At 38.1% G+C, this 26,704-nt stretch overlaps 1 pseudogene; it reads left to right on the top strand.

Annotated features, from left to right (window-relative positions):
- Window positions 1–26,091, top strand: part of LOC131823111 (olfactory receptor-like protein OLF4) — a 44,681-nt pseudogene extending 18,590 nt beyond the window's left edge.
- Window positions 26,092–26,704: the final 613 nt, after the last annotated feature.

Genomic DNA, 26,704 nt, shown 5'->3' with positions numbered 1-26,704 from the left:
TTGTCAAAGAAGGAGTCAAACCTCCTCTCTTTGCAGATGACATGATATGTTATGTGAAAAATCCAAAAGACTCCACCCCCAAATTGCTAGAATTCATACAACAATTCAGGAATGTAGCAAGATACAAAAATCAATGCACAAAAATCAGTGGCTTTCTTATGCACTAACATTGTAACTGTAGAAAGAGAAATTAGAGAATTGATTCCATTTTTTTCATTTATTATTTCTATTTATTGCATTCTTTTTTTCAGAATAACAGTATTCATTATTTTATTGATCACACCCCAATACTCCATGCAATTCATGCCCACTTTAATACACACCACCTGGTACCCCAATTCCCACCCCCCCTCGCCACTTCAAACCCCTCAGATTGCTTTTCAGAGTCCATAGTCTCTCATGGTTCACCTCCCCTTCCAATTTCCCCCAACTTCCTTCTTCTCTCTAAACCCTTGTCCTCCATATTTGTTATGCTCCACAAATAAGTGAAACCATATGATAATTTACTCTCTCTGCTTGACTTATTTCACTCAGCATAATCTCTTCCAGTCCCGTCCATGTTGCTACAAAAGTTGGGTATTCATCCTTTCTGATGGAGGCATAATACTCCATAGTGTATATGGGCCACATTTTCCTTATCCATATATCCGTGGAAGGGCATCTTGGTTCTTTCCACAGTTTAGTGACCGTGGCCATTGCTGCTATAAACATTGGGGTACAGATGGCCCTTCTTTTCACGACATCTGTATCCTTGGGGTAGATACCCAAAAGTGCAATTGCAGGGTCATAGGAAAGTTCTATTTTTAATTTCTTGAGGAGTCTCCACACTGTTCTCCAAAGAGGCTGCACCAACTTGCATTCCCCCCAACAGTGTAAGAGGGTTCCCCTTTCTCCACATCCCCTCCAACACATGTTGTTTCCTGTCTTGTTAATTTTGGTCATTCTAACTGGTGTAAGGTGATATCTCAATGTGGTTTTAATTTGCATCTCCCTGATGGCTAGTGATGATAAACATTTTTTCATGTGTCTGATAGCCATTTGTATGTCTTCATAGGAAAAGTGTCTGTTCATATCTTCTGCCCATTTTTTGATATGATAGTCTGTTTTGTGTGTGTTGAGTTTGAGGAGTTCATTATAGATCCTGGATATCAACCTTTTGTCTGTACTGTCATTTGCAAATATCTTCTCCCATTCCGTGAGTTGCCTCTTTGTTTTCTTGACTGTTTCCTTTGCTGTGCAGAAGTTTTTGATTTTGATGAAGTCCCAAAAGTTTATTTTCGCTTTTGTTTCCTTTGCCTTTGGAGACATATCTAGAAAGAAGTTGCTGTGGCTGATATGGAGGAGGCTACTGCCTATGTTCTCCTCTAGGATTATGATGGATTCCTGTCTCATATTGTGGTCTTTTATCTATTTTGAGTTTATCTTTGTGTACAGTGTAAGAGAAAGGGCGAGTTTCATTCTTCTACATATAGCTGCCCAGTTTTCCCAGCACCATTTATTGAAGAGACTATCTTTTTCCAATGTATATTTTTTACTGTTTTGTCGAAGATTAATTGACCATAGAGTTGAGGGTCCATATTTGGGCTCTCTACTCTGTTGCACTTGTCTATGTGTCTGTTTTTATGCCAGTACCATGCTGTCTTGGTGATCACAGCTTTGTAATAAAGCTTGAAATCAGGTAACGTGATGCCCCAAATTTCCCTACCAAAAAGGAGAATTTCAGACCAATATCACTGATGAATACGTATGCTAAGATTCTCAACAAGATCCTAGCAAACAGGATCCAACAGCACATTAAAAAGATTATCCACCATGATCAGGTGGGATTCATCCCTGGGCTACAAGGATGGTTCAACATTCACAAATCAATCAATGTGTTAGAAAAAATTAATAAGAGAAGAGAGAAGAACCACATGGTCTTCTCAATTGATGCAGAAAAAGCATTTGACAAAATCCAGCAGCAGTTCCTGATTAAAACCGTTCAAAGTATAGGGATAGAGCGAACACTCCTGAACTCCCTCAAATCTATCTATGAAAGACCCACAGCAAATATCATCCTCAATGGGAAAAAGCTTGCAGCCTTCCCCTTGAGATCAGGAACATGACAAGGATGCCCACTTTCACCAATCTTGTTCAACAGAGTATTAGAAGTCCTAGCAACAACAGACAACAAAGAGAAATTAAAGGTATCCAAATTGGCAATAAACAAATCAAACTCTCTCTTCACAGATGGCATGATTCTTTTTATGGAAAACCCAAAAGCCTCCACCCCCAAACTACTAGAACTCATACAGCAATTCAGCAATGTGACAGGATACAAAGTCAATGTACATAAATCAGTGGATTTCTTATACACTAACAATGAAATACAGAAAGGGAAATTAGAGAATCGATTCCATTTACTATAGCACCAAGAACCATAAGATACCTGAGAAGAAACCTAACCAAAGAGGTAAAGGATCTGTACTCGAGGAACTACAGAACACTCATGAAAGAAATTGAAGAAGACACAAAAAGATGGAATACCATTCCATGCTCTTGGATCGGAAGAATAAACAGTGTTAAAATGTCTATACTGCCTAGAGAAATCTATACTTTTAATGCTATTCTGATCAAAATTCCACCCGTATTCTTCAAAGAGCTGGAGCAAATATTCCAAAAATTTGTATGGAATCAGAAGAGACCCCGAATCGCTAAGGAAATGTTGATTCCATTTATAACACCACCAAAAATTACAGAATACCTTGGAATAAGCCTAACCAAAGACATAAAGAATCTATACTCTAGTAACTATAGAACACTCATGAAAAAAATTGAAGGAGACACAAAAAGATGGAAAAAGATTCTGTGCTCATGGATTGAAAGAATAAACATGGGTAAATGTCTACAGTGCCCAGAGCAATCTATACTTTCAATGCCTTCCTGATCAAAATATCAATGACATTTTTCAAAGCACTGGAAAAGACAATTCTAAAATATGTTCTCAGTTCTTTTACTTCATCTGGTTCATGCTCAGAGGACTAATCTCATGTTTCTTCTATATGTCCCTGGCTATTTTACATTTTTTTCTACAAGTTCATTTTAGTCACTTTATTTTTCTATATCTTCAGGCACTTTATGCCAGTGAATGGTTGATATTAAGATAGAAATATATGTTATTTAACTAAGGATCAATAGTTCAAATGCCATTTATTTCCAAAGCCTTGCTTTCCTCATAGGTTTTGATTCGACTTTTAAAATAGAACAGCTTTTTATTTTATAGGATTTGTGTTTTTTGTATCCACCTGTCTTGACAACAATTTAGGCTCAAGTCAATTTCACAATGTTTTGATAAACAGAAGTTTGTAATACATTTTAATCATGAACAGAGGCTTTCCGATGTTGATTTTTTTTTTTTTTTTTTTTACAATGAGTACCTTCACTCCTCTTCCTAATAACATGGACCCTAACACTGTTCTGTTTGTCAGGCTTCTGGCGGGGTGCTCAGGCAGGAAAACCCAGGCACTCCCCTGCACCCCTGTACTTGTGGACATTCCCACAGACACTTCCATGACCAGAATCTCTGTGGCTGCACCAGCCCTTGGATTCTTATTGTGATTGCAATACACACCTCAGTAATGCCCATCAGAGAACTCTAACAAAACCAGGCTTATTACTTATTACTGGGGGGTAGAGTAAGAAAAGCCTAGGGGGTGGTATAGAGATTCATAGCACTGAGAGAAAACCCATAACTAAGGGTCCTGCCTTTATTGGGGCCCATGGTCAGAGTGGCTATGGGTTTGCAGGTTCAGTCTCTATTGACAAGTTTAAAACATAAGAGTGAAATTCTGGCACGGAGGGAAAACATTGTCATTCACTTGTCATATTGAGGTTACCCAGATCTTTCTGAAAATGTACTTATGTCTGGTGTAGGCTGAGTGCTTCTCTGAATGCTTCTCTGGTAATTGTGTCCTACACCAGACAATATGTTCATTCAGCATGGTTATCTTTGTAATGCCTACCTTAAAAATCAAAACTTCAAGTCAGGTGCTTTCCCTGCAAACATGCTACTGTGCTTTAAAATTATTTTTAGTCATCTGTGGAATATAAGAAGTAACACAGAGGATCATAGGGGAAGGGAGGAAAAACTAAATGGGAAGCAATCCGAGAGGGAGCCAAACCATGAGAGACTCTTGACTCCAGGAAACAAATTGAGGGTTTTGAAAAGCAGCAGGAGTGGGATGATGGAATAACTGGTGATGGTCATTAAGGAGGGCTTGTGATATGAGGAGCACTGGGAGTTACACAAAACCAATGAATAATTGAACACTACACCAAAAACTAATGATGTACTGTATGATGGCTAATCATATTTATTTATTATTTATTATTACTATTTATTATCATTTATATAATATAAAATGTATTATATTTATATATTATTTTGTTATATATTAATTTATTATTTATTATATATGAGAAATTATTTTATTATTTATTATTTTTACTGTGTTCAGTTAGCCAGTGTGTGTGTGTGTGTGTGTGTGTGTGTGTTTCCTTGCTTTCCCCTTTGGTCTCCTGTACTATTACTTATGTTCTACAGATGAGTGAAACCATACGATAATTGTCTTTCTCTGCTTGACTTACTTCACTTAGCATAATCCCCTCCAGTTCCACCCATGTTGATGCAAATGGTAGGTATTCATTATTGCTGATGGCTGAGTGCTATTCCCTTGTGTATAGGTACCACATCTTCTTTACCCATTCGTCTATTGAAGGGCACTGCTGCTCCTTCCACAGTTTGGTAATTATGGACTTTGCTGCTATGAACATTGGGGAACATGTACACCTCCTATTCACTACTTCTGTATCTTTGGGATAAATACCTAGTAGTGTAATTGCTGGGTCATAGGGTATCTCTATTCTTAACATCTTTATTAACCTCCATGCTGTTTTCCAGAGTGGCTGTGCCAACTTCCATTCCCACCAAGAGTGTAAGAGGGTTTCCCTTTCTCTACATCCTCACCATTTATTGTTTCCTGTTTCGTTAATTTTGGCCATTCTAACTGGTGTGAGGTGGTATCTCATTGTGGTTTTGATTTATATCTCCCTGTTGACAAGTAATGTGGAGCATGTTTTCATGTGTCTGTTAGCCATTTGTATGTCTTCTTTGGAGAAGTATCTGTTCATGTCTTCTTCCCATTTGTTGACTAGGTTATAGTTTTTTGAATGTTGAGTTTGAGAAGTTCTTTATCGATCTTGGATATAAGCCCTTTGTCTGTAAAGCCATTTGCAAATATCTTCCCCATTCCGTGGATTACCTCATAGTTTTGTTGACTGTTACCTTTCTTATGCAGAAGCTTTTCATCTTGATGAAGTCCTAAAAGTTCATTTTTACTTCTGTTTTGCTTTCCTTGGAGATGTGACTTGGAAAGAAGTTACTGTGGCTGATTCATAGTATTGGCACAAAAACAGACATATAGACCAATGGAGCAGAATAGAAAGCCCAGATTTGGATTCTCAACTCTATGGTCAACTAATCTTTGACAAAACAGGAAAAAATATCCAATGGAAAAAAGGCAGTCACTACAATATGTGGTCCTGGAAAATTGGACAGCTACATATAGAAGAATGAAACTGGGCCATCCCCTTACACCATACACAAAGATAAACTCAAAATGGATGAAAGAACTCAATGTGAGAGAGGAAGCCATCTAAAACCGAGAGAAGAACATAGTTAACTCTTCAACATCATCTAATTTAATTTAAAGAAAAACAAAACAAAACAAAACACAATTTCCTTGTTTTATTCTATTATTCCCTGACATGTCTGGATTGCATATGATAGTCACAGCCAAACACTCATTAGTAAACATATAACCAGAGTGTAGTCTGCATGGAAAGATAAATTTGAATAAGTAGATTGACCTGTTATGTGGTTAGTGTCAGAGAAGGCCAGAAATATGAGGATAAATTTTCTTTGGGTAATTCCCAGTACTGTGATCCCTGGATCACAGGTCAGCTCTATTTTAATTTTTTGAGTGACCAGAGTGACTGCACCAGTTTGTATTCCTACAAAGAGTACAAAAGGGTTACCCTTTCTCTATATTCTCCCCAACACCTATTGTTTTCCTGTGTTGTTAGTTTTAACCATTTTGACAGATGTGAGATGATATCTCACTGTGATTTTGCTTTGCATGTCCCTGACAATAAGTAATGTTGAGTATCTTCTCATGTGTGTGTTGGTAATTTGTATGTCGTTGTTGGAGGAAAGTCTGTATAAAATTCTGACCATTTTAAATTAAATTTTTTGTGTTGACTTCATTCTTTATATATTTTGGTCAATAATCCCTTATGTTAAATATAATTTGCAAATATATTCTCCCATGTAAGTATGTTGTCTTTTTTAAATTAAATTCATTTATTTTCAGCATAACAGTATTCATTATTTTTTCACCACACCCAGTGCTCCATGCAATCCATGCCCTCTATTATACCCACTACCTGGTACCCCAACCTCCCACCCCTCCGCCACTTCAAACCACTCAGATTGTTTTTCAGAGTCCATAGACATAGACTCTCGTAATTCACCTCCCCTTCCAATTTCCCACAACTCCCTTCTCCTAACTCCCAATGTCCTCCATGCTATTTGTTATGCTCCACAACTAAGTGAAACCATATGATAATTGACTCTCTCTACTTGATTTATTTCACTCAGCATAATCTCTTCGAGTCTGGTCCATGTTCCTAAAAAGTTGGATATTCATCCTTTCTGATGGAGGCATAATACTCCAGAGTGTATATGGACCACATTTTCCTTATCCATTCGTCCACTGAAGGGCATCTTGGTTCCTTCCACAGTTTGGCGACCGGGGACATTGCTGCTATAAACATTGGGGTACAGATGGCCCATCTTTTCACGACATCTGTATCTTTGGGTAAATAACCAGGAGTGCAATGGCAGGGTCATAGGGAAGTTCTATTTTTAATTCCTTGAGGAATCTCCACACTGTTATCCAAAGAGGCTGCACCAACTTGCATTCCCACCTACAGTGTAGAGGGTTCCCCTTTTTCCACATCCCCTCCAACACAGGTTGTTTCCTGTCTTGTTAATTTTGGCCATTCTAACTGGTCTAAGGTAATATCTCAATGTGGTTTTTTTTTTGTTTTGTTTTGTTTTGTTTTTAAAGATTTTATTTATCTATTTGACAGACAGAGATCACAAGTAGGCAGAGAGGCAGGCAGAGAGAAGGGGGGAAGCAGGCTCCCCACCGAGCAGATGCGGGGCTCGATCCCAGGACACCGAGATCATGACCTGAGCCAAAGGCAGAGGCCCAACCACTGAGCCACCCAGGCGCCCCTCTCAATGTGGTTTTAATTTGAATCTCTGTAAGGGCTAGTGATGATGAACATTTTTTTCATGTGTCTGATAGCCATTTGTATGTCATCATTGGAGAAGTCTCTGTTCATATATACTACCCATTTTTTTTTATATGATTGTCTGTTTTGTGTGTGTTGAGTTTGAGGAGTTCATTATAGATCCTGGATATCAACCTTTTGTCTGTACTGTCATTTGCAAATATCTTCTCCCATTACGTGGGTTGCCTTTGGTTTTTTTACTGTTTCATTTGCTGTGCAGAAGCTTTTGATTTTGAAGTCCCAAGAGTTTATTTTCGCTTTTGTTTCCTTTGCCTTTGGAGACATATCTTGAAAGAAGTTGCTGTGGCTGATACCGAAGGGGCTACTACCTATGTTCTCCTCTAGGATTCTAATGGATTCCTGTCTCACGTTGAGGTCTTTTATCCACTTTGAGTTTATCTTTGTGTACGGTGTAAGAAAATGGACGAGTTTCATTCTTCTACATAAATCTGTCCAGTTTTCCCAGCACCATTTATTGAGAGACTGTCTTTTTTCCACTGTATATTTTCTACTGTTTGTCGAAGATTAATTGACCATAGAGTTGAAGGTCCATATCTGGTTTCTCTATTTTGTTCCAGTAGACTATGTGTCTGTTTTTATACTAGTACCATGCTGTGCTGGCAATCACAGCTTTGTAATAAAGCTTGAAATCAGGTAACGTGATGCCCACCGTTTTATTTTTGTTTTTCAACATTTCTTAACGATCCGGGGTGTCTTCTGATTCCATACAAATTTTTGGATTATTTGCTCCAGCTCTTTGAAGAATACTGGTGGAATTTTTATCGGAATGGCATTAAAAGTATAGATTGAGATATCACCTTGACCAGTTAGAATGGCCAAAATTAGCAAGACAGGAAACAACATGTGTTGGAGAGGATGTAGAGAAAGGGGGACCCTCTTACACTGATGGTGGGAATGCAACTTGGTGCAGCCTCTTTAGAGAACAGTGTGGAGATTCCTCAAGAAATTAAAAATAGAACTTCCTTATGACCCTGCCATTGCACTCCTGGGTATTTACCCCAAAGATACGAATGGAGTGAAAGAAGGGCCATCTGTACCCCAATGTTTATAGCAGCAATGCCCATGGTCGCCAAACTATGGAAAGAACCAAGATGCCCTTCAACGGATGAATGGATAAGGAAGATGTGGCCCATAAACACTATGGAGTATTATGCCTCCATCAGAAACGACGAATACCCAACTTTTGTAGGAACATGGATGGGACTGGAAGTGATTATGCTGAGTGAAATAAGTCAAGCAGAGAGAGTCAATTATCATATGGTTTCACTTATTTGTGGAGCATAACAAAAAGAATGGAGGACATGGGGAGTTAGAGAGAAGGGGGTTGGGGTAAATTGGAAGGGGATGTGAATCATAAGAGACTATGGACTCTGAAAAACAATCTGAGGGGTTTGAAGTGGCGAGGGGGTGGGAGTTCGGATACCAGGTGGTGGGTATTACAGAGAGCACGGATTGCATGGAGCACAGGTTGTGGTGAAAAAATAATGATACTGTTATGCTGAAAATAAATAAATGAAAATAAATAAATAAATAAATAAATAAATAAATAAATAAATAAATAAGAGGTATAGATTGCTCTAGGCAGTATAGACATTTTAACAATGTTTATCCTTCCGATCCAAGAGCATGGAATGGTCTTCCATCTTGTTGTGTCTTCTTCAATGAGTTCTAGGAATTTCGGGGTGGAGTCTTTTGGGTTTTCCATATAAAGAATCATGTCATCTGCGAAGAGAGAGAGATTGACTACTTCCTTGCCAATTTGTATGCCTTTTATTTCTCTTTGTTGTCTGATTGCTGTTGCTAGGACTTCTAATACTATGTTGAACAAGAGTGGTGAAAGTGGGCATCCTTGTCGTGTTCCTGATCTCAAGGGGAAGGCTGCAAGCTTTTTCCCATTGAGGATGATATTTGCTGTGGGTCTTTCATAGATAGATTTGAGGGAGTTCAGGAGTGTTCGCTCTATCCCTATACTTTGAACGGTTTTAATCAGGAACTGCTGCTGGATTTTGTCAAATGCTTTTTCTGCATCAATTGAGAAGACCATGTGGTTCTTCTCTCTTCTCTTATTAATTTTTTCTAACACATTGATTGATTTGTGAATGTTGAACCATCCTTGTAGCCCAGGGATGAATCCCACCTGATCATGGTGGATAATCTTTTTAATGTGCTGTTGGATACTGTTGGCTAGGATCTTGTTGAGAATCTTAGCATCCATATTCATCAGTGATATTGGTCTGAAATTCCCCTTCTTGGTAGTGTCTTTGACTGGATTGGGCATCAGGGTAATGCTGGCTTCATAGAAAGAGTCAGGAAGTTTTCCTTCTGCTTCAATTTTTTTAAACAGCTTCAGGAAAATAGGTGTTATTTCTTCTTTGAAGGTTTGGTAGAATTCCCCAGGGAATCCGTCAGGTCCTGGGCTCTTGTTTTTTGGGAGGTTTTTGATCACTGCTTCAATCTGATTACTAGATATCAGTCTATCAAGGTTGTCGATTTCTTCCTGGTTCAATTTTGGGAGTTTATAGTTTTCCAGGAATGCATCCATTTCATCAAGGTTGCTAAGCTTATTGGCATATAACTGTTGATAATAACTTCTTTATTTTATTTTATTTTTTTTTAATTTTTTAAATAAATTTATTTTCAGAAAAACAGTATTCATTATTTTTCACCACACCGAGTGCTCCATGCAATTGTGCCCTCTCTAATACCCACCACCTGGTACCCCAACCTCCCACCCCCCCGCCACTTCAAACTCCTCAGATTGTTTTTCAGAGTCCGTAGTCTCTCATGATTCACCTCTGCTTCCAATTTACCCCAAGTCCCTCCTCCTAACACCCCTTGTCCTCCATGATATTTGTTATGCTCCACAAATAAGTGAAACCATATGATAATTGACTCTCTCTGCTTGACTTATTTCACTCAGCATAATCTCTTCCAGTCCCGTCCATGTTGCTACAAAACTTGGGTATTCATCCTTTCTGATGGAGGCATAATACTCCAGAGTGTATATGGACCACATCTTCCTTATTCATTTGTCCGTTGAAGGGCATCTTGGTTCTTTCCATAGTTTGGCGAACATGCCATTGCTGCTATAAACACTGCGGTACATATGGCCCTTCTTTTCACGATATCTCTATCCTTGGGGTAAATACCCAGGAGTGCAATTGCAGGGCCATAGGGAAGCTCTATTTTTAATTTCTTGAGGAATCTTCACACTGTTCTCCAAAGAGGCTGCACCAACTTGCATTCCCACCAACAGTGTAAGAGGGCTCCACTTTCTCCACAACCCCTCCAACAAATGTTGTTTCCTGTTTTGTTAATTTTGTCCATTCTAACTGGTGTAAAGTGATATCTCAATGTGGTTTTAATTTGAATCTCCCTGAGGGCTAATGATGATGAACATTTTTTCATGTGTCTGATAGCCATTTGTATGTCTTGATTGGAGAAGTGTCTGTTCATATCTTCTGCCCATTTTTTGATATGTTTGCCTCTTTCGTGTGTGTTGAGTTTGAGAAGTTCATTATAGATCCTGGATATCAACCTTTTGTCTGTACTGTCATTTGCAAATATCTTCTCCCATTCCATGGGTTCTCTCTTTGTTTTTTTGACTGTTTCCTTTGCTGTGCAGATTCTTTTGATTTTGATGAAGTCCCAAAAGTTTATTTTCCCTTTTGGAGACATATCTTGAAAGAAGTTGCTGTGGCTGATATCGAAGAGATTAATGCCTATGTTTTCCTCTAGGATTCTGATGGATTACTGTCTCACGTTTAGGTCTTTTATCTATTTTGAGTTTATCTTTGTGTACCGTGTAAGAGAATGGTCGAGTTTCATTCTTCTACATATAGCTGTCCAGTTTTCCCAGCACCATTTATTGAAGAGACTGTCTTTTTCCACTCTATATTTTTTCCTGTTTTGTCGAAGATTATTTGACCATACAGTTGAGGATCCATATTTGGGCTCTCTACTCTGTTCCTCTGGTCTATGTGTCTGTTTTGATGCCAGGACCATGCTGTCTTGGTGATCACAGCTTTGTAATAAAGCTTGAAATCAGTTAACATGATGCCCCCAGCTTTATTTTTGTTTTTCAACATTTCATAGCAATTCAGGGTCTCTCTGATTCCATACAATTTAAGGATTATTTGCTCTAGCTCTTTGAAGAATACCAGTGGAATTTAGATCGGAATGGCATGAAAAGTATAGATTGCTCTAGGCAGTATAGACATTTTAACAATGTTTAATCTTCCGATCCAAGAGCATGGAATGGTATTACATCTTTTTGTGTCTTCTTCAATTTCTTTCATGAGCGTTCTGTAGTTCCTCGAATACAGATCCTTTACCTCTTTGGTTAGGTTTCTTCCCAGGTATCTAATGGTACTTGGTGCTATAGTAAATGGAATTGATTCCCTAATTTCCCTTTCTGTATTTTCATTGTTAGTGTATAAGAAAGCCACTGATTTCTGTACATTGACTTTGTATCCTGCCACGTTCCTGAATTGCTGTATGAGTTCCAGTAGTTTGGGGCTGGAGTCTTTTGGGTTTTCCATATAAAGAATCATGTCATCTGCAAAGAGAGAGAGTTTGGCTTCTTCATTACCAATTTGGATGCCTTTTATTTCTCTTTGTTGTCTGATTCCTGTTGCTAGCACTTCTAATACTCTGTTGAACAAGAGTGGTGAAAGTGGGCATCCTTGTCGTGTTCCTGATCTCAACGGGAAGGCTTCAAGCTTTTTCCCATTGAGGATATTTGCTGTGCATCTTTCATAGATAGATTTGATGAGGTTCAGGAATGTTCCCTGTATCCCTATACTTTGAAGCGTTTTAATCAGGAACTGCTGCTGGATTTTGTCAAATACTTTTTCTGCATCAATTGAGAGGACCATTTGGTTATTCTCTCTTCTCATATTAAATTGTTGTATCATATTGATTTATTTGCAAATGTTGAACCATCCTTGTAGCCCAGGGATGAATCCCACCTTATCTTGGAGGATAAGCTTTTTAATGTGCCGTTGGATCCTGTTTGCTAGGATCTTGTTGAGAATCTTAGCATCCATATTCATCAGTGATATTGGTCTAAAATTCTCCTTTTTGGTAGGGTCTTTTCCTGGTTTGGGAATAATTCTGGCTTCGTAGAAAGAGTCAGGAAGTTTTCCTTCTGCTTCAATTTTTTGAAACAGCTTCAGGAGAATAGGTGTTATTTCTTCTTTGAAGGTTTGGTAGGATTCCCCAGGGAATCCGTTCAGTCCTGGGCTCTTCTTTTTTTTGGAGGTTTCTGATCACTGCTTCAATCTCGTTATTAGATATCAGTCTATTCAGGTTATCGATTACTTCCTTGTTCATGTCTGGTAGTTTATATTTTTCCAGGAATGCATCCATTTCATCTAGGTTGCTAATCTTATTGGCATATAACTGTCGATAATAACTTCTGATTATTGTTTCTACTTCCTTGGTGTTCGTTGTGATCTCTCCCTTTTCATTCATAATTTTATGAATTTGGGCTTTCTCTCTTTTCTTTTGGATTAGTGTGGCCAATGGTTTATTGATCTTATTGATTCTTTCAAAAAACCAACTTCTTGTTTCATTGGTACATTCTACTGTATCTTTGGTTTCTACCTCATTGATCTCAGCTTTAATTTTGATGATTTCCTCTCTTATGTGTGGAGTTGGTTTGATTTGTTGTTGATTCTCCAGTTCTTTTAGGTGTAGAGACAGCTGCTGTGTTCTGGATTTTTCAATTTTTTTTGAGGGAGGCTAGGATGGCCTTGTATTTCCCCCTTAGGACCGCCTTTGCTGTATCCCATAGGTTTTGGACAGAAGTGTCATCATTCTCATTGGTTTCCATGAATTGTTTCAGTTCTTCTTTGATCTCCTGGTTGATCCAAGCATTCTTAAGCATGGTGGCCTTTAGCTTCCAGGTGTTTGAGTTCCTTCTGAACTTTTCCTTGTGATTGAGCTCCAGTTTCAAAGCATTGTGATCTGAGAATATGCAGTCAATAATCTCAGTCTTTTGGCATCGGTTGAGTCCTGATTTGTGACCCAGTATGTGGTCTATTCTTGAGAAGGTTCCATGTGCACTTGAGAAGAATGTGTATTCTGTTGTTTTAGGGTGGAATGTTCTGTCTATATCTATGAGGTCCATCTGGTCCAATGCGTCATTCAATGCTCTTGTTTCTTTATTGATTTTCTGCTTTGATGATCTGTCTATTTCTGAGAGAGGCGTGTTAAGATCCCCTACAATTAGTGTATTCATATCAATATGACTCTTTATCTTGATTAACATTTTTCTTATGTAATTGGCTGCTCCTATATTGGGGGCATAGCTATTTACAGTTGTTTAGATCATTTAGCTGGATAGTCCATTTAAGAATTATGTAGTGTCCTTCTGTATTTCTGACTACAGTCTTTAATTTAACATCTAATTTATCTGATATGAGAATCGCTACCCAGCCTTCTTTTGAGGCCCATTGGCATGAAAAATGCTTCTCCACCCCTTCACTTTCAGTATGGGTGTATCTTTAGGTTCAAAATGGGTCTCTTGTAGACAGCATATTGATGGGTCTTGTCTTTTTATCGAATTTGCAACCCTGTGCTGTTTTATGGGCACATTTAGGCCATTCCCATTGAGAGTGATTATTGATAGATACATTTTTATTGACATCGTGTTACCTTTGAAGTCTTTCTTTCTTTGTAGATTTTCTCTATATTTCTGTTCAATGCTATTCTTAGGCTTTTCCTCTTTTATAGAACAACCCCTTAATATTTCCTGCAGTGTTGGCTTGGTGGTTGCATAGTCTTTTAAGCCTTGTTGGTCTTGAAAACTCTTTATCTCTCCATCCATTTTGAATGTCAGTCTTCCTGGATAAAGTATTCTTGGCTGCATGTTCTTCTCATTTAGTGCCCTGAATATATCTTGCCAGCCTTTTCCGGCTTGCCAGGTCTCTGTGGACTGATGTTATTCTGATGGGCTTTCCTCTGTACATAAGGAGCCTCTTTGCCCTAGCGGCTTTCAAGAGATTATAACAACAATTATAATTCTTCAATTTGACTATCAGATGTCGTGATGTTTTTTTGGAATGTATAATCTTGGGTGGAGACCGTTCAGCCTCTAGTACATGAACACTGGTTCCATTCACGAGATTGGAAAATTTTTCATAAAGGACTTGTTCCACTCTATCTTCTAGACTTCTTTCTTTCTCCTCCCCTTCAGGGATTCCAATAATTCTGACGTTGGCACGTTTCATGGTATCATTTATTTCCCTGATTCTGTATTCGTGGCTTCTACACTGTTTGTTCCAGGCTTCCTCCTTATCTTTTCTCTCTATCTCTTTGTCCTCCAGATCACTAATTCTATCTTCTGTCTCAGTTACCCTAGCTTTGAGAGAGTTTAGATTAGATTGGAACTCATTGAGAGCATTGTGAACCTCATCCCTGGTACCTTGAAGCTCCACCCTAACATTTTGAACATTCTGTCTGGTCGCTTTCAGCTCAGCCCTAATCAATTCTGTTTGGTCATCCATGGCTTTCTCCAACCTAGCTATTGTTTCAGAAGGTCCATCTCCTGCATTTTTCTTCTGTTGAGCATTCCTCCTCCTAGTCATTTTGGTGGGAGATGACTGAACAGATGTAGCTGGATGTATTAACCGTGGTGCAGTCAATGTGCACCCTGGAACACTTCTGAGCAATCAGGATTACCCACCCAAACGAGAGACAAAAGAAAAAAAAAAGAAAAAGGAAAAAAAAAAAGAGAGAGAGAGAGAGAGACAGGAATGAAAGGGAAGATGAAAGAGAAGGTTCAGCCCAGATTGGCCCCAAGGTAAGATGTATGAAGTAGACAAACAAAAACAGACAAACAAAAAGACTGATAAAATTATATGACAATAGAAAAAATATATATGCAAATAAAAGAAGAACCTCATCAAAAAGAACCCCAAGTGTAAGATTTATATACTATCAGGACAAACACAAAAACACAGAAACACTTGTGCAAGAAAAAGATGGGAGAGTGGTTTTAAATTCTCAGTGTGTTTGAGGAAGGTTGTTTTGATTCTTCCTGGTAGTATCTTGATACCTTTGTTAAAGGACTCACCTTTCCTAAGATAAAGGGGGATTAAAAATTGCTTTACCTAGAGGGCTAGTATTGATTGGGGAAAGGGTATTACTTTGAAGTTTTACTCTATATGAATATTAGAAAATAAAAATAAAAAGGAATAAACTAGACTAAACTAAATTAAAATTTAAAAAAAGAAGGAATTTTAAAAATAGAAATGCAAAAGAAAAACTGGTGTATGTATCAAAAAGTTCAGGTTAGAAGGTTACTATGGAATTTGATGTACTGGACAGCTCACTGTGATGGTTATTAGGTTAAAAAAATACCTATATATATATTAAAAAAAAATGAACCAGAATAGTGAGAATGAATGAAAAATAAAAGTTTTCCTATGAAGTAGTGGTTGTTCTCTCATAGTCCTTTTTTTTCCCCTCTTTTTGTTTTTTTCTTTCTTGGTTTCTTTTCTGGGGGAGGGGCCTTCCACATGGTTGTCAGTCAATGATGTTCCCTGACTTAAGTCCTCCTGACCCTCTCAAGAGGATGGGCTCTGAAAAAAACTGTTTTTTTTTTTTTTTTAAGGCTTTTGTTCTCTGGTGGTTTTTATGTTTGTTCACTTTTTTTTTCCTCTCACTTTGAAAACTTTTGATGGTTTTTGTAGTTTTAGAGGAAAACAAACCACACCCTCATCTCCCTCTCATAGAGAAGCCTCAGTCTGGCTGCAGAGCCTAAATAAGTTCCCCCTTGGCTGCTGGCAGAGAAGGTTCCAAGTCGCCGTCCCTGTGGACGTAGGATCTTTTGCTTGTACCCAAAGCCAAGGCAGTGGCAGCTGTCTGGGCAGATCCAGACTGCCAGAGAGGTTCCAAGCAGCAATCATGCACTGAGATTTTTCCGCTGGCCTGGGCTAGGAGTGCCTGGTTTTCTGGGTCTAAGAGTGCCTGGCCTGCATGCACCAATTTCAGGGGAGGTTGAGGTTCACGCATGGGTCTCAGGCTCTGAGAATGGGGTGTAGGTCCGAGGGAGCACCAGGCTGGGCCTTCACGCACCTCTCTGGGGGCAGAGTTTGGTGCAGGCTCTGAAACAATGGCATGTATCAAAGGGCACTGGTTGGGCCTTTATACCTCTCTCAGGGGAGTATCTCGGGCTCTATAGCAGGGCTCCCACATTCTGCCGCCCGGCATGGCTCCCATCCCCTCACAGGAAATGGACCCCACGCATTCTTGGTGCACTGGTGGCTTAGGGACCAAGAGCTCCTTTCTCCACCGCACTCTCTCTGCCTCAGTGACAGGGGAGGCTGTCCTGGGACTGGGGACTTAAGTCCCTGTTCCTAGCTGTCCTGATACCCACAATTTCCCCACCCCCCCGCGATCCTTTGCTCTTTTGGAGTGCTTTCAACCAGTCTCCAAGTTAATGCTGCTCCTATTGGGGTATTACTTTCCAACTGGTCCCTTCTGGTGGCTCCCTCCCCGTTTTGTTTATCTTTAGATATCAGTCTGCCATTCCCACTCAGCTTTACCTGCCCACTGGCGTCTTTTCCCCCTTTAGAGATCCAGATGTGTATAATTCTGATCTCAGGCTGATTTCGTGGGTGATTGGAGTTCTTTGGTAGGTAATCAGCTCACTTTGGGGTACAAGTTGAAAAGGCACCTCCTCCTACTTCCCCGCCATCTTGTCCCCCCTACCAAGTATGTAGTCTTTTTGTTTTGTTGATTTTCTTTTGTTGTGGAGAAGCTTTTCACTTTGATGTAGGCTTTTGCAATATTGATGGATTAAGAGGGTATAATATTAAGTGAAATCAGTCAGCCAGAGAAAGACAAATACCTAATGATTTCACTCATGTGGAATTTAAGAAAAAAATACACAAACAAACAAAAAAAAAGGAGGTTAAAAAAAAAAAAACAGTTTCTTCACTATGAGGAAGGAGATGGTGTTTACCAGAGGGGAGGAGGGAGAATGGGTGAAATAGGTCATGGGAATTAAGAGTACACTTATTTTGGTGAGCCCTGAGTAATGTATAGATTTGCTGAATCTATGTTATACAATTGAAATTAATATAACACTGTATGTTAATTATACTGGCATTAAAGAAATAAAAAAATTAAAAACTACAAGGGTGCAGCTTTCTAAACCATGCATTTTATTATGATCCAAAATACTTTTTTGTATTGCGCCTCTATTTATTGAAATATAGATGTCTGGTACCAGCAATTGAGTGGGTTTATTCATTGAGGTGAAGAATTTCTTAGTGTGTCCTATGTTTTATAATTTAGAATTATAATCCTGTTTCTATTTGAAAACGTCCAGTGCTAACTGTTAGTATGACTCTTTTATTGGTACATGAAATAACTTCCTTTTCCTAATATTTATCATAAATACTAAGGGATAGCAAATTAAAAATATGAATGAGAATCAGCTACCTGTGGTCTAGATCCTACCCATAGCCATGCACCATTATATTTGTTCTACTGAATTAATCTTTGGAGTAAAATTACACACAATAACCTGCATATGTAAAGGACATGCTTTAGTGAATTAAAGGAGCTACACGAACATGGAAAACATGTAGTGCAAGTTTTTATTTGTGTGTAATTTTAGAGTATACATAAAATTTTCTTACTTTTTTTAGGTGATTATTAAAATTTAACCATCCTGAGCACCATTTTCTCTATTTCTGAAGCTATGTGGGATTCTGACCATAACTTCATATGGACATCGTGGGGAATGAATAAAATATATGGAACTTCCTATTTTATCTCAATTAAACATTTGAGGGTACCTGGTTGTGTCTTAGATATGTGTGTGTTTGCACACATTTTCTTTCAAATAAGCTCACTCACATTTGTGCACACAGATGCATTTACAATCTCATCTTTTTTATTGAAAGGGAACTTGAGAGCTTAATGCGTGTGAAATGAAAGATGCAGAAATACAAAGACGTAAATTATAATGAATGACCTTAATTATAGTGATAAGTTCCTTTCCTATGTCACTGCCTCAAAGGCCTCAGAGTCAGACCACACTCACATTTATGCTGCAAGAAATTCACTATACCAGCTGATGGGACAGAATGTCTCCAAATTGATTTACTTTTTTTCTAATTAATGTGGCTTCTTTAAATGTAAATTGCCCTCATCGAAGGAAAGCTACAAATGAATTGGAAATATTAAATTTAATATCCTCAAATAATTTGACTATGTCCATATGAGGTTCTTCCTGCTGCTGGAAAATATCCCCAGACTAGTTGCTTAAAACAAACCCATATGTGCTCTTACAGTTATGGAGGCAGAAGCTTGGAAGAAGTCTCATTGGGCTAATAGCAAGATGTCTGCAGGGTTGAGCTCCTTCCAGAGGCTCAAGGGAGAATCTATGTCCTTTCCAATTCCAGTCTTCTTGCTGGCTGCCTGCATTCCTGGGCTCCTGGCTCTTCCTCCACCTTCAGACCCAACATGGCAGCATTTTGAAAGTCTCTCCAACACCAACATTTTTGTCTTCCTCATCAACATTTGAAAGTCCACTGTGATTACCTTAGTCCCCTGTGGACAATCATAGCTAATCTTTTTTTTTTCTCTTTTGTCTTCTTATTTATTTTTATTTTGCCTTAAAACATTTTTGATTTAACAGTAATTAACATAAAGTGTTTTATTCATTTCAGGGATATAATATAATGCTTCAACAATTCTATAAATTTCTCAGTATTCATTAAGTATACTCATTTTTTTCAAAGATTTTATTTATTTGACAGAGAGTGCAAGAGAACACAGGAAGGGGTAAGGGCAGATGGAGAGGGAGAAGTAGGCTCCTCATTGATTAGGGACTGTGACCCCGACCCTGACATAGGATGCGATCCCAGGACCTGGGGATCATGATCTGAGCTGAAGGAAGACTCTTAACTGAGCCATCCAGGTACCCCAGGATACTCTTATTTTTTAAGTTTTTATTTAAATTCAAGTTAGTTCTGCTTCACTTTGTCCTTACACTTTTTAAAGTAAATTGTTTCACCCCCCTAACACAAACACACAAAATTCAAGTTAGTTGACATATAGTGAAATATTAGGTTCACATGTACAATTTAGAGATTCAACACTTTCTTACATTACCCTGTGATCTTCACAGCAAGTGTGCTCCTCAATCCCAATGACCTCTCTCACTCACTTCTTATTTTATTTTATTTTTAAGCAGGCTGCATGCCCAGTTCAGAACCCAATATGGGGCTTGAACTCACTACCCTGAGATCAAGACCTAAGCTTACATCAAGGGTCTTAGGCTTGACCGATTGAGTCACCCAGGTGCCCCTTAACCATTTTTAACTGCACAGCTTGCTGGGGAACCTATAGACATATCTATATATCTAGATCTATCTAGATACCTATCTAGATAGATATATCTATCTTGAAAGATATATCTATCTAGATAGGTATCTAGATAGATAGATAGATCTAGATATATAGATATATCTATCTATATATAGATATTTATATATATAGATATCTATCTAGATAGAAAGATAGAGCTAAATCGATCTATAACTATAGATTGATCTAGCTCTATTGATCTATAATCTATCTATAGATATAGATCGATCTAGATCTATCAATCTATATCTATAGATTGATATCTATATATAGATAGATATCTATATATATTGACCAATTGAGCCATCCAGGTGCCCCTTAACCATTTTCATATATATATATAATGTATATATTAACCATTTTCTATATATATAGATATATATCTTTTAATTAATACAATATTTTTTGTATTAAGATGTCACAACTCTTAATTTATCTTAAAGCATTGAACTCTTAACTGTTTTGGCAAAAGTGTCATGGAAGGCAAAACTGTAGTCCTCATGGTTTTATGCCAAAGGAATACAGTTCATCTCTTGAAGGGGAGAATTGCAATCAACTAGAGATACCAGTGTTGTACCCACACCGTGAGTCAATATTCTCAAGACCCAAGGATCCTAGTAAAGGAAAACCCTTCAGTCTTAGATTTGGAGAAATCTTGAACCCTGGGTTGGGGTAAGGTGCTAGGAAGTTAGCTCTGTGGGAGGCAGGTGAGTTCAGGGAAGAGGAATAACTAGATTCTCCTGACTGGTAAGCTGGTGTCTTGGCAACAAGAAACTAGGAAAGAAATTCCTATCTGTGCAGACCAATGTCCTATGGGAGATGATGTGACCAGGGGTTGGAGAAACAGGTGGGAAATATATCTAAGGAGCAGATAGGGAGCTGTAAATATCTCTTCTGCTGTTGTCCTTCAGCAGGTGCAACCTTTGGCTGAGAGGTACATGGGCTTTTTCTGGAATTGTAAGTCTGGGTGAAGACTCCTGCTACATTGTTTGAAAACAGAGCCTAATATCCATCATCAACCATCGAGGGAGGAATTTGGATGTCCACACAGGCACCCTCATGCAGATAAGTCTGGAAACCCAGGAGGTACTACAAGAAAGGACTAGTGTAGGGTAATAATAATAATGATGATGATGATGTAAGAATATTTACCTGAAGCCACCTGAGGCAATCTACCCTAGCCCAGCACTGGCATATCACTGTTGTCGTAGACCTGCTTGAATAAATTATTAATATATTTTTTAATTGTAAAAAGTAAACACTGAAATTAGCCAGGTAGGGGGGATTGTTGAGGATTAGCTAGTGCTGATGGAAGAGTGGTGATGGGTTTCAGAGAGTGGTCTCATCAAAGTAGAACACCAGTCCTAGAATCTTTGCAATTAAGGATAATAGAAATGTAGGGTATTAGCTACAAACAGGGTATGTGCTCAAGGGACAGCATTCTTTTTACTCATTTTGATCCAGGGATAATTTGAGTGTGTCCAGATATTGATGAATGATACAGACCAATGGATCATGAGACATACAATTCACAGTGCCCTTTTTCATGCTGGCCATTCCAATCAATTATTTTTTTAATTTAATAGGTGAGAGGGGATATACTAAAATAGCTTGACATTGCAATTATTTCCTTACTGGTGAGAATGGCTATATCTGTGGGCTTCTTAGATGTTTACTTTCTATATTGCAAATTGTCTGTGACAGTTCTCTGCTTTTCTTTGGTGGGGTTGGAGTGTTTATATTCCTGTTTTTGATTGCATTTTTTCAAACATAAGAATTGGAGTTTTCCCACCAACTTTGCCATTTGACCTTTAGATCCTTTATGTATGTGTAGGTATATTAGAGGATAGTAGGAAAGTTAATATACTTTGCTCAAACCTATCATTAGGTCATATTTTCCTCCTCCCTCTTGCTTGTTTAAGTGTAGAAAGTTCTTCGGCATCATTTGAAGTATTAAATCACATTTTATACATATTTCCAACATGTGTTCACACTTCTGTTATTTCCTATTCTTTCAGCCTTTTGTGATTAGATCTATTTCTTTTTTTTATAAATTAATTTATTTATTTTCAGAAAAACAGTATTCATTATTTTTTCGCCACACCCAGTGCTCCATGCAATCCGTGCCCTTCATAATACCCACCACCCGGTACCCCAACCTCCCACCCCCCCGCCACTTCAAACCCCTCAGATTGTTTTTCAGAGTCCATAGTCTCTCATGGTTCACCTCCCCTTCCAATTTCTCCCAACTCCATTCTCCTCTCTAACACCCCCTGTCCTCCATGCTATTTGTTATGCTCCACAAATAAGTGAAACCATATGATAATTGACTCTCTCTGCTTGACTTATTTCACTCAAAGTCACATCATTTGCAGCCCTCATTTGAAAGGTATTCTTTATCATTTGACTAATGCTCACTTTTTCTTCCTAAACAAATATGAATTAATACATCTTTATATAAGATGAAATTATAATGTTAGATAATTCTTCATCCCCACTTTTTAAAAAATTTTTACTTTATTTTATTTCATTTTATTTTTCAGTGTTCCAAGATTCCTTGTTTATGCACCACACCCAGTGCTCCATGCAATACATGCCCTCCTTAATACACATCACCAGGCTCACCCACCCTCCCACCCCTCTCCCCTCTAAAACCCTCAGTTTGTTTCCTGGAGTCCACAGTCCCTCATTCTTCATCACCCCCTCTGATTTCCTCCAATTCACTTTTCCTTTCCTTCTCCTAATGTCCTCCGTTTTATTCTTATGCTCCACAAGTAAGTGAAACCGTATGATAATTGACTCTCTCTGCTTGACTTATTTCACTCAGCATAATCTCCTCCAGTCCCATCCATGTTGATATAAATGTTGGGTATGCATCCTTTCTGATGGCTGTGTAATATTCCATTGTATAAATGGACCATATCCTCCCCACTTTTTAAAAGACTTTTTGTTATATTCCTTTTTTTCTAAATTTTTAAAAAGTAATCTATACCCCTTCATGGGACTCAAATTCATAACCTCAAAATCAAAAGCCACATGCTGTACCATTGAGACAGACACCTCCCCGCCATCGTTTTCAAGTCTTTAGAACTTTAATTGTTGAGTTAGTGAGCCATGTTGATGTCATTATATTAATACTATTTGGTGCCCCTTATAAAGTTAATTTTATATTGTCTTTGTGTTTCAGACTGTTATTTGAGATAGCTCCATACCCAATCTATTCTCATTCCTACTGCTATTCTTTGTTCCATAAGCAGTTAGTTTCTTTTTAAAACTTACATTTTATATTATGCACACACAAATGTTCATACACTTTTTTTAAAGATTTTGTTTATTCATTTAACAGAGAGAGATCACAAGTAGGCCTAGAGGCAAGCAGAGAGAGAGAGATAAAGAGAGAGAGGAGGAAGCAGGCTCCCTGCTGAGCAGAGAGCCTGATATGGCACTCGATTACAGGACCCTGAGATCATGACCTGAGCCAAAGGCAGAGACTTAACACACTGAGCCACCCAGGTGCCCTTTTTATTTTATTTATTTATTTATTGGTTATTATCCTCTTGAGTTTTAAGATTTTTATAAATTTATTTCTTATTTATTTTCAGCATAACAGTATTCATTATTTTTGCACCACACCCAGTGTTCCATGCAATCTGTGCCCTCTTTAATACCCACCACCTGGTTCCCCCAACCTCCCACCCCCCTGCCACTTCAAACCCCTCAGATTGTTTTTCAGAGTCCATAGTCTCTCATGGTTTACCTCCCCTTCCAATTTCCCCCAACTCCCACTTTTATACAAGTTCTTGCATATAATCTTATGCTCATTGGAAATAGTCTTAAACTCTTGTACAAAGTTTTTTTGTTTTTGTTTTTGGTAGCTTTTTCTCTCTGCAGTACCTTACAGTTTTGTCTGCCAGTATAATGATAATTCATTATTTCAGTGATTGCATAATATTTCAGGGTATGGCTGGGTCATTCACACTTTTGAGGATTTTTCATATTCTTTCTCATTAAATTACTATTATATCAATTATATAAAAATATTTTGAGATTGAGTTAAAATGCTGATTCTCCATTGGGAGCAATTTTCTCCTCCCAGGGACATTGAGCAATGTCTAGACACTTTAGACTATTAGATAGGGAATGTGTCACTAGAGACCATGCATGCTCCAAATCTAAGCATCTTACAGTACTTAAGATTATATCCTCTAGATTCATCCATGTTGTTGCAAATGGCAAGATCTCATTTGTACCTCTTAATAACAAATATCTTCTCCCTCAGTGCCTACCCTCTGGTAAGTACCAGTTTTTTTCTTTGTATTTGTCTGTTCATTTGCTCTGTTTTTTAGATTACACATATAAACGAGATCATATGGTATTTGTCTTTGTCTGATTTATTTCACTTAATATACCTCTGAACCCATCCATGTTGTTTCTAAAAGCAAGATCTCATTCTTTAATATGGCTGTATTCTGCTGTATGTATACCTACAAACCAATCATCTTTATCCATTCATCTATCACTCGACCCTTGGCTGCTTCCATATCTTAGTTATTGTAAACAATGCTGCAATAAACATTGGGTGTATATATATTTACAAATTAGTGTTTTTGTCTTCTTTGGGAAGCAGCATTACTTGACCAGGAGGGGGTTTGACTTTTAATTTTTTGAGGAATCTCCATACAGTTTTCCACAGTAGCTGAACCTGTTTGCATTCCCGCCAACAGTGCACGAGTCTTACCTCTTCTCCACATCTTTACCAACACTTGTTACTACTTATCTTTTGTATTAGCAATTCTGACTGGTGTGAGGTGATAGTCTCAATCTTTTGGATGTCATGTAAATGGAATTATTTTATTTCCTTTTCAGATGTTCACTGTTCATATGTAGAAATGCAACTGATTTTTTGAGGGTTGGCTTTGTATCCAGTGACTTGGCTAATTAGTTTATTAGTTCTATTACTGTTTTTGTGGCAACTTTAGGATTCTCTACTTATAAGATCATACTGTCTGCACACACAAGTTTATTTCTTACTTTCCATTTTGGATGCCATTTATTTATTTTTCCTTAATTGCTCTGGGTAGAAATTTCAGTTTTATGTTGATTTGAACTTTTGAAACTGAGCATCTTTGTCTTGTTCTTGATCAAAGAAGAAAAATGTTGACTGTATTCCCATTGAGTATCATCTTTGTTGTGGGTTTTCATAAATGGCTTTATGTTGAGATAGTTCCTTCTGTTCCTAATTTTAGTGCTTTTATCATGTTCCATACCTAAATAGAAACGGTAATTTCTTGAGTGCAGAAAATAAACAATAATTCACCTGCCAGGTTAATAATGCATGATTGTGTCATGTTCTTTGTCTATTTTGCTGGTTATATCAATGACATGGAACTATAGAACGATACACAAATTTCAGAATTTCTTCTTCTGGGACCTTCAGAGGAACCAGATTTGCAGCCCTTCCTCTTCAGCTTTTCCTCTCCGTGTACCTGGTCACCAAACTTGGGAACCAGCTTATCATCCTAGCAATCACCTCTGACTCCCACCTCCACAAACCCATGTACTTCTTCCTTGTCAACTTGTCCTTTGTAGGCATCTGTTTCACCTCCACCTCCACCCTCAAGATGCTGTGGAACATCCAGAGTCAGAGCCAAGTCATAACTTATGAAGTCTGCATCATGCAGATGAATGTTTTCATATCTTTTGTAGGTTTGAACAACTTCCTCCTGACTGTGATGGCCTATGACCATTTCGTGACCATCCGTCACCCCCTGCACTACATGGTCATCATGAACCCCCAGCTCTGTGGACTGCTGCCTGGTATCCTGGATCATAAGCATCCTTCATTTCTTGTTAGAAAACCTAATTGTGTTGTAGCTGTCTTTCTGCACAGTCTTGGAAATTCCCCATTTCTTCTGTGAACTCAATCAGATGATATAACTTGTCTGTTCTGATTCCTTTCTGAATAATGTGGTGATTTATTTTGCAGCTATCCTGCTGGGTGGTGGTCCTCTTGCTGGGAATCTTTACTCTTACTTTAAGATAGTTTCCTCCACATATCAGATCTCAACAGCAGAAGGAAAGTACAAAGCATTTTCTACCTTTGCATCTCACCTCTCAGTTGTCTCTTTATTTTATTGTTTGAGCCCAGGAGTGTACCTTAGCTCTGCTGCTACACAGACCCAGGGCCCCCGTACAAGTGCAGTGGCCTCAGTGATGTACACAGTGGTCACTCCCATGCTGAACCCCTTCATCTACAGCCTAAGGAACAAAGACATAAACTAGGCTCTAAATGTACTTTTCAGGGTGAAGTCATTAAAGGACCATTTTTAAAGAAATACCTGTGATTTCAGCCTTAATGTTTAACAGCCAGAAATTGTGATTCTTTAATCAGATCCTGAAAGATGAACTTAATCCCTCTATTTATATCCTAGAGTTTCAGATTTTTCTGAAGTTCAACTGCTTTATTAAACTCTCTGCTCCTTCTGATAGCCAACAATTTTTCCTATTGTTTTCTTAATTTCTGAAGTTGGTTCAACCTCGAATCAGAAACAGTTTAGGGATTCATACATGCTTCAAGGGTGATGAACTGTCATAGTTTGATGAAATAAACTACATTTGGCAACTGAGGCCATTTTTATAATATTATTGTAGAGGAAATTTGAGATCACAGTTTTTCACTCTCTGTCTGCCATTCCTTTCTACTATATTACCATAAATGGTTTTCCTGATAATATAGACTTTAACCTACTAGTTTGTTTTGTAACTAGTCATGGGGCTTCATGATTCTCAAGAGGATCTTGTTCTCTTATCAGCTCAGCATACACAGTATCTCAGGCACAGAAGAATAAGAAGAATGTACTGAGAAGAATAAGACAAAAAATGCTTATCCAAACAC

This window comes from Mustela lutreola, chromosome 2, assembly GCF_030435805.1.
Source record: "Mustela lutreola isolate mMusLut2 chromosome 2, mMusLut2.pri, whole genome shotgun sequence".
Taxonomy (NCBI): domain Eukaryota; kingdom Metazoa; phylum Chordata; class Mammalia; order Carnivora; family Mustelidae; genus Mustela; species Mustela lutreola.
The sequence above is the reverse complement of the archived record's forward strand: the minus strand, read 5'-3'. Positions and strand labels throughout refer to the sequence as shown.